This window comes from Aquarana catesbeiana, linkage group LG13 (genome assembly GCF_042186555.1).
Source record: "Aquarana catesbeiana isolate 2022-GZ linkage group LG13, ASM4218655v1, whole genome shotgun sequence".
NCBI classification, from domain to species: Eukaryota; Metazoa; Chordata; class Amphibia; order Anura; family Ranidae; genus Aquarana; species Aquarana catesbeiana.
Window position 1 is genome coordinate 139,267,209 of NC_133336.1, and position 18,072 is coordinate 139,285,280.

Sequence of the window (18,072 nt, forward strand, 5' to 3'; positions counted from 1 at the left end):
GGAGAATACACACGTTTGCTGAGTTAAGGGCTGAACCGGGGTTGTGGGTGATGAATGGATGGAGGTACCTCCAGCTCTCGCATTTTATAGATAAGTTACCGAAACCACTCAGAAGTGAGGAGGAGTACAGACCGCTTGAGCAGCTCCGTGTGAGGGAGCAAACAGGTGGCGTTATTGCTCAAATTTATGGGATTCTGGAAGCAGAGATGGAACTGGAGGTGCCTCCTAACATCAAAAAGTGGGAGCGGGAGTTAGGATCACAATGTAGTAAAGCTATGATAGAAAAGATTTTGAAATTGGCACACTATTCAGCACTAGACACTAGGAGAATGGAAATTCATTATAAATGTCTTGCAAGATGGTATGCCACCCCAGACAGATTAAGCAAAATCTGATACTTGTTGGAGGGGGTGCGTATGTTTAGGAACAATGGCTCACATTTGGTGGGAGTGTCCCATCATAAATAGTTACTGGAAAAAAATCATAACATTGATCCAGGAGATCACCGAGGAAGTAATAGTAGAGGATCCATGGGTATGTCTCTTCCATGGGACTGCGATGCCGGTAAAGAGATACCAATCCTCTATTGTCCCTATAATGCTCGATGCGGCTAAGAGGCAGATTGCCACGAAATGGCTTAAACCGGCAAGCCCAAATACAGGAGACTGGCTCTTTTGAATAAATGAAATATTCAATGTTGAGAGTTTGGATGATGGGGGATTGGTACCGGACGAGGGAGAGGAACTGATGGGGAAATGGGCAGGTTGGCAAAAATTTAAAAGGACCTGGAATTACCTAGAGGAGATTATAAATATGGTATAAATGGTGGGAGATCAATTTGAGTCTGGCTAGATTAATTTTGAGGGCTGTTCCCTTGGTGGTCCTCTGCAGGAATGGGGGGGATGGGGGGGTAGGGGAGAGGGGATTCGGGGACAACGTTATCAATATGTGATTTTTGGTATGTAATTTGTAATGCTACCGGTTGGGTGTGGTTTTATATTGATAAAATAATAAATAAAGAATTTAAATATAAAAAAAAAATAAATAAAAATAATCAGAACAGTTGTCTTCCAAAAAATAAAAATAAAAAATACAATACAAGTAATGATGAAAATGAAAAAAAAAAAAAGTCTAATATGGGATCTAAGAGTCATTAGATCCCCATTGTTGTTTGTGTTAATTAACTCTGCTATTGTGTGAAGAAGAGTTCGGTGTTGATTTGTGAAAATGTTGATTGGGTTTTCTGTGCTACAAGATGGCCAGTCTGGCCTAAAGGTCATGACTGAGCCATCTAGGCTGTCTAAAGGGATTAGTTAATTAGCCCATGTTAATTAGGTTTCTGGTCACAGGTGTATGTTCAGAGTAATATGAGCAGGAGGTATGCACCTCCTCTTTTACTGTATAAAAGAGCCTGTATTCCTTTCAATAAAAGAGATTCCTGTTTGAACTTACATACAGCCTGCCTGGTGTTTGTTCCGAGCTATCACAACTGGATTAGAACAGCACATAGCTGTAGTTCTAGTCCCGGAGCATCGGATGACCGAACCATCAGACGTTGCGATCTGCAGTCTGGTTCAATAGCCACAGAATAGTGTCGGGGGAGTGGAATCGAGCGAGCAGGGGCTCGTTACACTTGGGTTTTACGCTATTGAACAATTATCATTTATTTCTAGATTGAGGCCCCTGTTGCACCCTTGGTTGGACATGCATGTCCTCAGGAATCACCTTCATTCCTGTTCCTTTTCTTGCTACAGACCCAACCTCAGCTCCCGGCACAGACAATTATGTTGGCCCAACTGCTCCAGATTACATATCTTCACATGCTGCCAACATGTAAGTAGTGCAGGAGATGGATAATTTCTCACCCTTTCCACCTAATGTCTCTGCTCCCCTCAGTGGGGTTGCATGATCAGAAACAATATGTGATGTGCTTATGTCTCTCTGCAGATTCGAATTTACTACGCATTCGCCCCTGAAGAGTGGCTTTATTGCCATGAAATTCGTCAGAATTACAATTATGCATTTTATTTTACTTATAGGACATCACCTGTGTTCTCAGAATTCTTTATGGAGGATTACATTTTTAACCGTATCATGTACAAGTTGACAATTATATGCTTATGTTTTGCAATATGCTGTCTATGTGTTTACTTTACTCAATGTATTCACTGTTGCATGTTATTGTTGTGTATTTTAGACAATAAACACATTTTCTATTACTTAGCTATATTTGTTGAGTCCCATCATACATACCTCATTCAAAGTCCCGAAACCCCTTACATGTTTAAAAAATATAAGGTCAAGGGGACACATTCAAGCACTACAAAGAATGCAATAAAGAATGTAGGTGCGTAATCAGGGCAGCAAAAATAGACCACAATAGATACATAGGGGAGAAGAGTAAAAAAAAATCCCCAACATTTTTTAAAATATATTAATAGTAAAAAAGCAAAGTCGGAGCATATTGGCCCCTAAAGGATGAAGAAGGGAAGTTGGTTAGACGTGACAAAGATAAGACAACTGTAATAAATACATTCTTGTCTTCAGTTTTTACTATGGAAAGGGAAGGCCATAATAAGGCAGTGTTGTTAGCAACAGAGCAAGGAATATGCATTTGTGGCTAACAGAAGCCAGTGTTCTAAAACGACTGGAAAAACTTAATGTGAACAAATCACCAGGACCAGATGGCTTGTACCTGAGAGTCCTCAAAGAACTTAGCCAGGTCATTGCTAGGCCATTATTCTTCATCTTTAAGGAAAGCTTACTGACTGGAACAGTAACAGCGGATTATTGGCGTAAAGCTAATGTGTACCAATATTCAAGAATGGGATGAGATATATACTTAGAAGCTACAGGCTAGTCAGCCTAATATCAATGTTTCTATCTAGACTTCGCCAAAGCATTAGACACGGTCTCCCATAAATGCTAAATCCACAAATTGAGGTCTGTTGGTGCTGACGATAGTGCATGTACCTGGATAGAAAACTTGTTACAGGGGCACATCCAGAGGTTGGTGATAAATAGTGTATCATCTGAATGGTCTGCAGTTATAAGTGGCGTACCCCAGGGCTCTGTTTTGGGACCAATCCTGTTTAACTTGATCATAAATGATAAAGAGGTCGGCATAAATAATTAAATCTCGCTGATTATACAAGGCTAACCTGGGTAATACCTTCAGAGCAGACTAAAGCAACTCTACAGGAAGACCTAGATAAAATAGAGGGGTGGGCAAACACATGGCAAATTAGGTTCAAAGTAGGGAAATTAAAATTGATGCACTTGGGGCCTAAAAATATTAATGTAAGTTACATGCTGGGGGGTGGGGGTAACCTCTGGGGAAATCGAGGATGGAAAAAGATCTAGGGGCCCTAGTAGATCACTGGCTCAGCAATGGTATTCAATGAGAAAGCTGCACTATGCAAGGCAGTAGAGTACAGTGGAACCTCGGATTATGAGCATAATCCATTCCAGGAGTATGCTCGCAATCCAAAGTACTCGCATAACAAAGCGAGTTTTCCCATTGAAGACAATGGAAACGAAAATAATTTGTACTGCATTGACTTCAATGGGATGCAATACCGCATGCGGCCAGAGGCCGGGGGGGGGCGCTGGAGTCCCATCATACATACCTCATAGGCCGGGGGGGCGCTGGAGAGCCTCGGAAACGGCCGGCTCAAGCACACTTTGGCTGACCTCTGCAAACCACGGATAGACTCCATTCACGAGCCTTTCCAAGGTTTGCCGAGGTCAGCCGAACTGTCCTCGGGCCTTTCCGTGCATTTCCGAACGCCGACGATCGGCACTGTTCGGCTCCGGCGCTCTCCACCTCAGGCCAAAAGCGGTACTGCACACCGCTTTTGGCCTGAATCCTGCTCGTTTTGCGAGACAACACTCGCAAACCGAGTTAGGATTTTTAGAAATACAGTGCTTGTTTTGCGAAACGCTTGTTAACCACGTAACTTGAAAACTGAGGTTCCACTGTATTAGCATGCATTAATAAGGGCATTTACGCAAGAGATAAAACTATAATTCTACCACTGTACAAAACTCTGGTTCGGCCACATAATGAGTATGACGTCCAGTTCTGGTCTCCAGTCCTCAGAAGGGATGTGCTGGAACTGGAGAGAGTCCAGAGAAGAGCAACAAAACTAGTAAGAGGGCTGGAGGATCTCAGTTATGAGGAATGTTTACAAACCAACTTATTCTCCCCGAAGAAGAGATGCCCAAGAGGGGATATGATAGCGAAATACGAATATCCTAATGGTGATTCCAGCATAGGGAAGAAACTATTCATTTTCAGGTCACTCAAGAAGACACGAGGCTGCTCAATGAAGTTGGATGAAAAGCGGTTCAACTTTAAACTGCGTAAGGGTTTTTTTACTGTTAGAGCGGTAAGGATGTTGCTAATATAAAAAAAACTCTTAGATGGGCATTTTATTGAATATAATATACAGGGATATTGGAATTGGTAGAGACATAATACACACACACACACCTCCGCACCCACACAAGTTGATCTGGTGTCTTTATTCATTCTTACAAACTATGTACATATGTCAACTCCTTTAGTAAATCATCTTCCAGGTGTCAGAATAACTAAAGATGAAAATTTAAAGCGGTGTTAAACCCAAAAACAAAAAATTAGGAAAGAATTAGTAAACTGCACGATAATACATTTTTGTTTTAGGGTCTAATATCACTGTAAATGTCTGCTTTGATTATGTATGTTGCCTGCCAAATATGTTTAAAGGGGTTGTACACCCTTGTGCTTTTTCACCTTAATGCATCTATGCATTAACCACTTCAGCCCCGGAAGGATTTACCCCCTTCCTGACCAGAGCACTTTTTACAATTTGGCACTGCGTCGCTTTAACTGCTAATTGCGTGGTCATGCAATGCTGTACCCAAACGAAATTTGTGTCCTTTTCTTCCCACAAATAGAGCTTTCTTTTGATGGTATTTGATCACCTCTGCCGTTTTTATTTTTTGCGCTATAAACGGAAAAAGACAGAAAATTTTGAAAAAAATGATATTTTCTACTTTTTGTTATAAAAAAAATCCAATAAACTCAATTTTAGTCATACATTTAGGCCAAAATGTATTTGGCCACATGTCTTTGGTAAAAAAAATGTCAATAAGTGTATATTTATTGGTTTGCGCAAAAGTTATAGCGTCTACAAGCTAGGGTACATTTTCTGGAATTTACACAGCTTTTAGTTTATGACTGCCTATGTCATTTCTTGAGGTGCTAAAATGGCAGGGCAGTACAAAACCCCCCCAAATGACTCCATTTTGGAAAGTAGACACCCCAAGGAAATTGCTGAGAGGCATGTTGAGCTCATTGAATATTAATTGTTTTGTCCCAAGTGATTGAATAATGCCAAAAAAAAAAATTACAAAAAATTGTCACTAAATGATATATTGCTCACACAGGCCATGGGCATATGTGGAATTGCACCCCAAAATACATTCAGCTGCTTCTCATGAGTACGGGGATACCACATGTGTGGGACTTTTTTGGAGCCTAGCCGCGCACGGGGCCCCGAAAACCAATCTCTGCCTTCAGGATTTCTAAGGGTGTAAATTTTTGATTTCACTCCTCACTACCTATCACAGTTTCAGAGGCCATGGAATGCCCAGGTGGCACAACCCCCCCCAAATGACCCCATTTTGGAAAGTAGACACCCCAAGCTATTTGCTGAGAGGCATGGTGAGTATTTTGCAGCTCTCATTTGTTTTTGAAAATGAAGAAAGACAAGAAAAAACATTTTTTTTTTCTTTTTTCAATTTTCAAAACTTTGTGACAAAAAGTGAGGTTTGCAAAATACTCACTATACCTCTCAGCGAATAGCTTGGGGTGTCTACTTTCCAAAATAGGGTCATTTGGGGGGGTTTGTGCCACCTGGGCATTCCATTGCCTCCGAAACTGTGATAGGCAGTGAAGAGTGAAATCAAAAATTTACGCCCTTAGAAAGCCTGAAGGCGGTGCTTGGTTTTCGGGGTCCCGTACGCGGCTAGGCTCCCAAAAAGTCTCACACATGTGGTATCCCCGTACTCAGGAGAAGCAACAGAATGTATTTTGGGGTGTAATTTCACAAATTCCCATGGCATGTTTGAGCAATATATCATTTAGTGACAACTTTGTGCAAAAAAAAATTTGTCTCTTTCCCGCAACTTGTGTCACAATATAAAATATTCCATGGACTCGACATGCCTCTCATCAAATAGCTTGGGGTGTCTACTTTCCAAAATGGGGTCATTTGGGGGGGTTTTGAACTGTCCTGGCATTTTATGCACAACATTTAGAAGCTTATGTCACACATCACCCACTCTTCTAACCACTTGAAGACAAAGTCCTTTCTGACACTTTTTGTTTACATGAAAAAATTATTTTTTTTTGCAAGAAAATTACTTTGAACCCCCAAACATTATATATTTTTTTAAAGCAAATGCCCTACAGATTAAAATGGTGGGTGTTTCATTTTTTTTTCACACAGTATTTGCGCAGCGATTTTTCAAACGCATTTTTTTGAGAAAAAACACACTTTTTTAAATTTTAATGCACTAAAACACACTATATTGCCCAAATGTTTGATGAAATAAAAAAGATGATCTTAGGCCGAGTACATGGATACCAAACATGACATGCTTTAAAATTGCGCACAAACGTGCAGTGGCAACAAAATAAATACATTTTTAAAAGCCTTTAAAAGCCTTTACAGGTTACCACTTTAGATTTACAGAGGAGGTCTACTGCTAAAATTACTGCCCTCAATCTGACCTTCGTGGTGATACCTCACATGCATGGTGCAATTGCTGTTTACATTTGACGCCGAAACCAACGCTTGCGTTCGCCTTAGCGCAAGAGCAGGGGGGACAGGGGTGCTTTTTTTTTTTTTCTTTATTATTTTTTTGCTTTTTTATCTTATTTTTAAACTGTTCCTTTCATTTTTTTTAATCATTTTTATTGTTATCTCAGGGAATGTAAATATCCCCTATGATAGCAATAGGTAGTGACAGGTACTCTTTTTTGAAAAAATTGGGGTCTATTAGACCTTAGATCTCTCCTCTGCCCTGAAAGCATCTGACCACACCAAGATCGGTGTGATAAAATACTGATCAGCTCTATGGTCAGCTGGCTGAATCACCGGCTGCATTCTCAGGTTCCCTGTTTAGACAGGAGAGCCAGAGAAAAACACAGAAGACAGTGGGGGGGGGGGGGCATTCCCTCCCACTGCTTGTAAAAGCAGTCTAGAGGCTAATTAGCCACTAGGATTGCTTTTACATGAAAGCCGACCACTGGCTGAAAAGAATGATACCAAGATGATACCTAAACCTGCAGGCATCATTCTGGTATAACCACTCAAAGTCGTGAATGGCGTACCTGAGGACATAAAAATGGTTAACAATAAAACACAGTAAACGGTAAAGTATAAAAAAATTGCATACCTGAAAAGCAAACATGATAAAACATAATAACAATAAAACATTGCAGAATAGAATACAGTAAAAAAGAGCAGAACAATAGAGAGAGAATAGAGAGAGAGAGAACAATAAAACGACAACTATTTATTTATTTATTTTTTTTTTTAACACTTTTTTTGTAACTAACTTTTATAACTGTAACCGGTTCCAGGTTCTGGTCTCTCAACATGCGTGATAGTGCATCCGGCTTTATGTTCTTGGATCCAGGTCTGTATGTCAGGTGAAAAGTAAATCTAGAAAAAAAAGTGCCCACCTGGCCTGACGAGGTCTCAATCTTCTTGCTGTCCTTAGATATTCTAGATTTTTGTGGTCTGTATAGATTAGGATTGGATGTGCAGATCCCTCGAGAAGGTATCTCCATTCTTCTAGTGCTGCCTTAATCGCTAAAAGTTCACGATCCCCGACGTCATAATTCTTCTCTGCGCTAGACAATTTACATGAGAAGAATGCGACTGGGTGCAACAGGGCCTTAGGACCCTGTCTTTGAGACAAGATACAACCGCTATTTCCGAGGCATCCACTTCTAAGACATAAGGTAAGGCCGAGTCCGGGTGCTTCAAAATGGGTGCGGACGTGAAAAACTTCTTCAGCGCCTCAAAGGCCGTCTGAGCCTCTGGAGACCAGCGGAATCTGGAACCCTGTTTGGTGAGTTGTGTAATGGGGGCAATGATTGCTGAAATCCCCCTAATAAATTTTCGGTAAAAGTTTGCAAAGCCTATGAAGCGTTGAATGCCTTTCTTGTCACATGGGATAGGCCAGTCCAGGATAGCCGTGACCTTCTGGGGATCCATCTTGATGGAAATGATCAGGCCCAGGAACTGGATACTCTGGCGTTCAAACTCGCACTTCTCGGGTTTGGCGTACAATCCATGTTGTCAAAGGCGAGTTAATACGCTTCTGACGTGTCCGCGGTGGTGATCTAAGGAGGAAGAAAAGATTACCATATCATCAAGGTGTACAATAACGAATAAGTCCAGGAAGTCTCTGAGGACATCATTAATGAAGAGCTGGAAAGTGGCCGGGGAGTTACAAAGTCCGAAGGGCATCACGAGATACTCAAAATGCCCAAATCGTGTGCGGAAGGCAGTCTTCCACTCGTCACCTTCTCAAATGCGCACCAAATTATAGGCGCCCCGAAGATCCAGTTTGGTGAATATGGTAGCGGAACCAAGTCTCTGAAAAAGTTCGGGAACTAGTGGAAGTGGATAACGGTTCTTCACCGTAACCTTGTTGAGCTCACAGTAATCCACACAGGGCCTTAATGAATGATCCTTTTTCTCAACAAAGAAAATCCCCGCCCCAGCTGGGGACGTAGAAGGAGCAGGCAGGTGTGGAGGTCAGAACAAGCCGGTCAGGTGCAGGCAGCAGGTAGCGGAGTCAAGGCAAGCCGGGTCAGTAAACAGGTACAGGTATCAGAAGTAAGCAGGCAGGAACACACGGGAACGCTATAGAACGGACAGCACTGGATGCAAGCACAGACCAAGTTTAAAAGCCTCTTGGTCATGTGCACGCAGTTGCACCAGAAGTGTTCTGGCAGAGGATGAGGTCACAGGTTGACTTCTCCGTCAGCCATCTTGAGTACTGGCTGGTCTTCCCTGACACTAGGCCATCTTTACGTAGAGCAACAATACTATTTTTCAGATCCTCAGAAAGTTCTTTGCCATGAGGTCCTATGTTGAACTTCCAGTGACCAGTTTGAGAGAGTGAGAGTGATAACACCCAATTTAACACACCTGCTCCCCATTCACACCTGAGACCTTGTAACACTAACGAGTCACATGACACTGGGGAGGGAAAATGGCTAATTGGGCCCAATTTGGAGATTTTCCCTTAGGGGTGTACTCAATTTTGTTGCCAGTGGTTTAGACATTAATGGCGGTATGTTGAGTTATTTTGAGGAGACAGCAAATTTACACTGTTATACAAGCTGTACTCTTACTACTTTACATTGTAGCAAAGTGTCATTTCTTCAGTGTTGTCACATGAAAAGATTTAATAAAATATTTACAAAAATATGAGGGGTGTACTCACTCTTGTGAGATACTCTGCAGTGATATCTTGTATTTTCGTTTCAATCATTTTTATTGTTTTGTAATAAAACATAAGTAAACAATGTACACACTGTACGTTGAGGTACATTTTAGGAAGTACATATAACAGCAAATTGCATTAGCTATGGGTAAAACAAACAGAGACTTCCTTATGTATGAACCATATGGCTTAAAAAAAACAAAAAAAATAGGAGTAGGTTGAGATCCATGGTCCCTCAGAACATGTGGTTGCTACTCCTCCAAGAACCCCAAATGGGACCACTTTTGTTGCTCAGAGGAGATCTAATAGGTGGTACTGATGGACCATAAAATCCCAGGCTTAATGTTGCTTAAACTAAACTTATTGTAGTATCAAGCCAGAAGATAACTATTACACTTATCATAAGAAATTTGCAGCTCCAGACCATTTTTTCCACGGCAGCCACGCCTCCACATCATCCACGAAGAGGCTGATTTTGTGTGAGGTTCTGCATATTTATAGACCAGAAATTTGAGGGTTTGAGTGTATGTGTTCCGCCAAGGGTTCCATCAGCAGGTTGAAGATGATTGGAGAGAGAGGGCACCCTTGGCGGGTACCGTTCGTGATGTTGAATGATTGGGATAACATATCTGTGGAGTAAACATGTGCTGATGGCATAGAGTAGAGTGCCATAATACCTCTGTAGATATGATCTTTGAAGCCAAATTTTTGCAGAACCTTTTGTAAATAGTTCCAGTGGACCTTGTTGATCGCCTTCTCTACGTCTAAAGAGAGCAGCAGAGAAGGCGTTCCACTGGATTCTGCATGATGGATTAAGTTTATCATATGTCTGGTAGCGTCATGGGCTTGTCTCCCTTTGGTGAACCCTGATTGGTCCAGATGAATTAGGTCTGGCATTATGTCTAGTAGGCGTCTGGCAATGGTTTTGGCATAAATTTTTACATCCAAGTTTAGTAAGGATATGTGGCAAAATTTTTGGGGAGAGGTGGGGTCCTTTGCTTTGTTTCGGGAGAGTTATAATTAGGGTAATATGGGTAAGGATTGTATGAGAATCTCTAGGTCAGTGAAAGGTTTGTTTAGTTGTTGTAGTTGTGTTTCTGTCACAGTCGGAAGTGTGATGTGTGATGTAAGAAGGTGTGGATATCTTCATCCGTGGGATGAAATGTGGAAGGTTCATCGTGGATATTATATGTCACTGTAGTAGTCACTAAAATCGTTCGCTATATCTTGCGGATTGGTCAGGCGTGTTTTAGTGTGTGGATGGATAAGGTAATTTATTTTAGCTTTGATCCTCTATCCTTTAAGATGTTGTGCTAATTTTTTCCCCGCTTTGTTGGAGGTGGAGTATGAAGAGGCCTTAAACTTACATTGTAAATGTTTAAAGGAGTGTAGGAGAAGCGATCTCAGTTCTTGTCTCAAGGTCAATAATAGGGACGTGCTTATAGGGGTCGGGTCAGTTCTGTGTTGGGCTTCAATGCTAGCTATTTGTGAGGTGAGATCATTAATACGATGCGTCCTCATCTTTTTACATGCATAATTTAGTTTCATTATTGTAGCTCTAATAACCGCTTTGTGCACATTCCACACCATGCTGGGGTCACCCACTGTACCTGTGTTGAGGTTAAAGTAGTTAGATTGTCTCTAATTTCTAGGGAGTATTTTGGGTGTTGTAGTACATAATTATTGGCCCTCCAGAGGAACGCGTTCCTCTGGTGTTCCGTGTCTTCTATAGAAATTGTGATGGGGCGTGGTCAGACCACACCATGGTGTGGATTACAGAGGTGCTAATTTTTTGCAACAACCATTTGTCAGTGAGAAACATGTCTATTCTCGAATATGACTTGTGATGTGGCGAGAAGTAAGTAAAGTCCTTTTCAGAACCATGGTGACATCTCCACACATCATAGAGATCTTGTGATGTAAGAAGGTGTTTCAAAAAGGTATTCTCTTAGTTTTGCTGCCAAGTTGGTGTCCATGTGTAAGCCGCAACTAAGTTGAAGTCTCCGCAGATCAGTAAGTGTCCTTTGTGAATCTCTTGTGTTTTACTTAGAATTTTCTTAAGGAAACTCATCTGTTGTGTGTTGGGGGCATACACATTCAGCAATGTGTATGTAAGATTGTTAATGGTGCAGATCAAGATGATGTAGCGGCCCTTTGGGTTGGTTCTGACCTGGAGAAGGTGGAAGTCCACATCCTTTTTTATGGCAATTAGAACACCCCTCTTTTTGGAATGGAACGTAGCATGGTAAATATGGGGGAACTTGTGGTTGGAGCAGAGAGCTGCTGAAGAGGGTAGTAGGTGAGTCTCTTGGACACAAAGGATGTCACTTTTAAGATTTTCAGCTGTCTGCCTTAGGGAGTGGTGTTTGGCTGGGTGGTTCAGTCCCTTAGCGTTGAGAGATAAGACTGTGATGGGCATGTTTGGTTTTCAAGTGTGCAATAGGGTGGGTAAGTAAAGGTAAACACTTACGGTTAGATGTCAAGAATTCCTATATGGACTGGGTGACTGGCAGTGGAGGCGTGGTTCCAGCAGAGTTAATGAGTGAGGAAATATGCTGTATTTCTAGAGCAGATGCGTAAACAATAAGTAGGTTAGGTTAATACAGGTAAAACGAAAAATAAATTGTCCTATTTGTTGTTGAGATTACTTATAAATGAGTTGGAACCTAAATAACAAAGGTTCCGAGTGGCACATGGAAGCTAAGAGCTGAAGTCAGCTATGCCGCTGAGGCGGGAAACAGTTAATAGCCGAAGAGGGCTGTAAACAGAGCCTGAAACCGTGAGGTAGAAAGGTATGGTGTGGTATTAGACCCGGCTGGGCAACTGTAGAGTGTTCTCAGGAGTTTTTAGGTCCTTGGGAGTGATGAGATGTGGATGATCTGCGTTGCTGAAGGGGTGGGTCCACTCCTTTGGGAGGTTCCAGGATGATGCCCCATTCATGCAGTAGGTGTATGCCTTTTTGTAACACGCTCACAGTGTGCGTGGTACCATTCCTGGTGATGAAGAGGGTTGCAGGCTTTTCCCATTTATACTGGATCTTGTGATTAAGGAGGCCTTTTGTGATGGGATTTAGGCTTTTCCTGAGTTGCAGTGTATATTTTGAAAGTAATAAGAAAGAAAATAATAAAAAGAAAAAGCTTGAAAAATAGTGAAATGACATTAGCTGATTAAAAAGAAACAAAGTCCAAAGAGCAGCAGCTTATTGCAAGATACACAAAAGAAAACATGGAGAAGAGAAGCTGCGCTGTTTTAAAGGTTCATCCAAATATTAATTTGTAGATGTCAGGATATTAAGTAAGTGACAGTTCAAAATCAGATCTAAACAAACACCCAAGTGAGCCTGATCAACGAACAAGTGCCACCATCTTATAAAAAACTTGCTTACACGCTAGCAAGCAAAACCAAACAGAGGGCTATAGCCTAGCCGTGGTGATTTTTGCCTGCATTTGGGATTTCCCGGCTCATTTTGCTGTGGGCTGTAAGACGGACTGTAGCCGTGGTGGATTAGGAAGCTGAGTGGCGTGATTCTGGGCAAGGAGGATAGGATTTGCATTGTAGCTGTCCGGCTCTGTTGAAAATGCTTGATTTTACACGTTTTAAATATAAGTGTAATACTGTTGTTTTTTAATAAACCTGTTGAAGCAATATTACGCTATGGTTGGTCTCTCCTATGCCCCGCTGAGATATTGAGTTCAATTGAAGTCCTACGGCGTCAGGGTACTTGGGGAACACAGGCAACCAATTAACCTACATATGCCCAGACGATCTTTCCACACAAGCAAAGTCCTTGGCTGGGCTATAGCCATCTGTTTGGTTTTGCTTGCCCTCTGGTAAGCAAGTTTTTTATAAGGTGGTGGCATGTGTTTGTTGATCAGGCTCACTTGGGTGTTTGTTTAGATCTGATTTTGAACTGTTACTTACTTAATATCCTGACATCTACAAATTAATATTTGGATGAACCTTTAAAACAGCGCAGCTTCTCTTCTCTATATTTTGAAAGGTCTGGAAAAATCTGGACTCCCTCATAAGGTTGGGGGAGGGGTGCTTTGGACCTTGCTTCTGACATAATTCTTTCTTTGATGTGGAAGAAATTAACTCGCATGAGTACATCTCTTGGGACAGATGCTGCTAGGTGAGACGGCTTAGCGATTCTGTGAATTCTGTCAATGATGATGTCTTTGGGGGACGCGTCGGGCAGAATAGTGTGTATGAGATCTCTAGCATACTTAGGGAGATCTGTTGGGGGGACTGACTCTGGGACCCCCCTCAGCTTGAGGTTATTGCATGTTGAGCGGTCTTCTAAGTCGGCCAGCTTGGCCCTCACCCATTCTTGTTCATTTTGCACTTCCTCGTATGTGTCAATTAGATCATTCACCGTAGTAGTGCATTCAGTCATGCCTGCCTCAATTTTAGTGACCCTTCTATCCATCTGATGCATGTAAGTGGAGATTTTATTAAAGAAAGAGGACAAAACTGACATCAGTAACGTCTGCAATGACATGAGCATGTCTTTAAGGGTTGTGTCAATGACTGGTTGTCCTGTGGTGGGGAAAGATGCCATTAAGCTGTGTAGGGCCTGGTTGGAACTGAGTGGATTGATGGCCTGAGTCTCGAGTAGCGGTAATGGCAGCCGCGGATGCAGAGCATCCATCCGCATCCAGGCTTCGGTGGGGCTGATTGTGAGGGGATCAGTCCCTCGATCAAGTGTGGGGGAAGGAGGGTGAGCTGAGAAGCCCATTTCATCCTGGGATTCATCTGGAAGGTCCGTGTAGGCCTCTCACGGTGCGGCTAGGCCGCCGCCGCCATCTTGGAGATTACTGACCTTGTCCTCTGGGGGAAACATAAAAGATGTCAGTTTCCTGGGTTTATAATCTCCCATCCTCTTGCAGGACATTGCTGCTGGCACTGGGGAAGGCAGCAGAGTGTAGATGGCTGGGTATTGTGGCATCGGACGGGCCTGAAGCATTCCGGTGTTCTCCCTCACAGCGGAGCTACAGAGCTAAGAGTCCATCTTCGGCGCCGGTTAGACACGCCCCCGATATCTTGTATTTTCTATACAATATTAGACCTGTTCATAAAAGCAGTGCGTTAAGCAGTGATGATGTGCAAAGCACAGTAAACCATAACAAGCAATAAAAAATCTTCTCTCTCCAGTATAGTGAAGTCTTATAGGCTGCTATGGGTTACTGCAGGTTTGCTATTTTTATACTAAAGTGGAACTAAAGTCACAAATACTCACCTATGCTCCAATGGCCCAGCACCTGTGAGGTTCCTTGCTGGTGTAGTAATCTTTTCACTGGCTTCTTCTAGTTGCCGATCTTCAACTGTCTTGATTGGCTGGTGCGGGATGAGGTTACTCCCCCGAATCCATGGGAGTCATTTATCCCTGCACAATGTCACTGTACAGTACTCAAAATTGAAAATAAGCTGCAAATAGGCATCTCAGTGTACATTCAGCAGATGATTGCAAACAGGCAGTTAAGTTTATTTAAACTAAGTTTAAGACACTGCATTTCTCTACTGCAACAAAGAGCATTCCTGTTCAAAATTGTTCTTTTTTTTGTCTTCAGTTCTGCTTTAAGTAAGCCCAGTTTTTTGTGTCTATACCTTCTTTATAATTACACAAGGAAAATGTCATGGTGATTTAAACCCTTATTTAATTATGGACTGTTTATGTTTACTTTACAAACTTTTTGAAAAAAATGTTCCATAGGTAATATAATCAAACATAAATGTGTTACATGTCATGTTTCTATCTAAAGGGAGAAATTTTAATGGAACGTTTTGCATAAAAGAAGCTGAACAACTACTATTGTTTACAGTAGATGGCAAACTTCAGTAATGATGCTAACTTGCTCCTATAAGTGATAAGTGTATATACAAATCTTTAATATAATCAATTATCAAAGAGGTATAAACATAAGAGACTTCTCTTAGAAAGCACACCAACATCCTGCAACTATTTTGAATGCACAAAAAGGAAGAAAGAATTGGACTTTACAGGTACTTATGCATTTAGAAGCAACTTGATATCTAATAAAAATCATTGTTTTATTTATTCATATACTGTATGTGATGGACCCCCGTACTCAAGAGTATATCTGCCTTAAAAGCATCCTTTGCTGGTACCAGCACGATCCAAGACCCCTTAGCCCACCCAGTCACTTGTCGAGACATTAGTGTAGGGTGGAAAACATAAGACTCAAACTCAAACACAGGCACAAAGAGATATACACTCAGGGACAACCCTCCCTTCTGTGCATAATGACACAGGGTGGGGTAAACTTTACCTCCTCCAGTAAAATTACACACCGGTTTATTCAACTATCCAACAGCAGGCCCTCCAGTGTGGTTGTACGGTGAGTCTGATTAGTGCAGATCAGACTGTGGTTCTCGGTCACCCTGTGCCCGTAATAGACATTGGGTGGGGCCAGGCGAGCTGTTTCCAGAGCTCTCTAAGGTAAGCTGGGTTCCACAAGCCCTCCTTCAAAAGTGACTCCTGTCACACATCTCCCCTTTCGGCAGAAGACTAAGGCCCCTTTCACACTGGGGTGGTAGGGGGCGTCGGCGGTAAAACAGCGCTATTTTTAGCGCTGTTTTACCGCGGTATTCGGCCACTAGCAGTGCGGTTTTAACCCCCTGCTGGCGGCCGAAAAAGGGTTAAAACCCCTCGTATAGCGTGGCTATAGCCGCGGTATTACCGCGGTATAGCCGTGCTGTCCCATTGATTTCAATGGGCAGGAGCGGTTTAGGAGCGGTGAATACACCGCTCCTTCACCGCTCCAAAGATGCGGCTGACAGGAGATTTTTTTCTTCTCCTGCCAGCGCACCGCTTCAGTGTGAAAGCCCTCGGGCTTTCACACTGAACAAACAGCGGAGGCTGTTTAGGGGCGGTTTGCAGGCACTATTTTTAGCGCAATAACGCCTGCAAACCGCCCCAGTGTGAAAGGGGCCTAACAGAGAAGGAGATCCCAAATGGATTGACTTTAAAGTTAGTCCATAGTTCCAGTTCCCCAATGCCCGTACCCACACAGTACCCCAAACACATTGTCGCAGAACATACCCACTGCTGGGGAGAAGTGCGGACTGGTCCTTCCCCCTAGAGTTCTTTCATCCGCTGGAGAGAAGACGGGGTGGCTGGGCTCATTTCATCATTAGGCTGTTGGGGATATGGGCCGACTGCCCAGCATCCCTGGGGTATACAGGTGGAGACTGAAGTCCCATCCACTTTTGCTAGATGAAAATCCCCCAGTGTTTGCAGAGCAAGACTGACATCCTCCTGTCCCAGTGCCAGACCCTTTTCTGGGGTTGTGTTAGTGGAAACTGAAGTCCCATCCACTACCACAGGAAATCCATCTTTTGTTAGTTGAGGAAAGAGGCCAGCAGCACTCTGCCCTGTTGCCAGCCCTTCTGCTGGGTTGCTGTCAGTGGAGTCCGCAGTCCCATCCACCGATATCAGCTCAAGATGCAGTTGTGAGGTACTGATTCCATTCTCTCCCTGGAGCTCCTGCGGAGTTGATTGTTATGGGCAGAGGTCAACACCGCCATGCTCTGAAGACAGCTCTTCTGCCGAAGGCTGACCGGGTTGTTCCTCCTCAGCAGAAAAGTCTATTAAATCCCCAGTCTCTGGAACTGGTGTCTGGGGATAGAGGTTTACCATCTCATGTCAGTAGAACAAAGAAGATGTTACTGGTGCTGGGCAGAGGCTAGCAGAGCTCTGCCCTGTTGTCAGCACTTCAGGTTTAGGGACGGCAATCTCTGGAGTTTCTGCTGCCGATTCTGGGGCATGCTGCTGAACGTGTTCTAGCAGTTTTCCTGTATACCCTTTCCAGATGCTGTTCTTTCCTTAGCAAATAATTCAGATCAGGTTTAAGCTCTGAGACCCCTACAAGACCGAGCATAGCCTCCCTGTATTCTCACAGGTCCTCAAGGGTAGGTTCCCCTTCATCGCCAAACACAAAACCATCTGTAAGGCTCTCCCATAGCAATCCAGGGCTGCCAAAGTCATATCCCTCCAGAGAGCATTCTGTTGTCTCCCCTAAATATTCCTACTCGGCATACCATTGCAAAGCCCGATATCGATTGTCCTCTATCTCCTGCTGGACCAGCCTGTCCAACTCGGACACCCATTTCTCCTGGGGCCGCTCTCCCAGGAATGGCATCCGCAACTCCCGTTGGTCACTGGCCCATTGCCCTTGGGTTGGAAAGCACTTGCCCTGGTGTGTACCAGTGACCTGGAGGGCTCCAAGCCAGACCTGAACCCAAATCCGCTGCCTGATCTCCAGGTACTGATCCGCACACACAGTCCTGGGAATTGCTGAAAGGGCGCTCCGCAACAGCACTTGCAACTCTGATGCCAGATCCATATCTCCACTGGGACGACCGAAGTCTGGTATCCCGACCTTGGATCCTGGTGGTGGTTTGGACATGTTGACAGCCAGGAAGCACAATCCCACTGCTTCCACCAATGTCACGGACCCCCCTACTCAAGAAGAGTATGTCCGCAGTAAAAGCTTCCTTTGTCCGGTACCAGCTGATCCAATGTCCCTTAGTCCA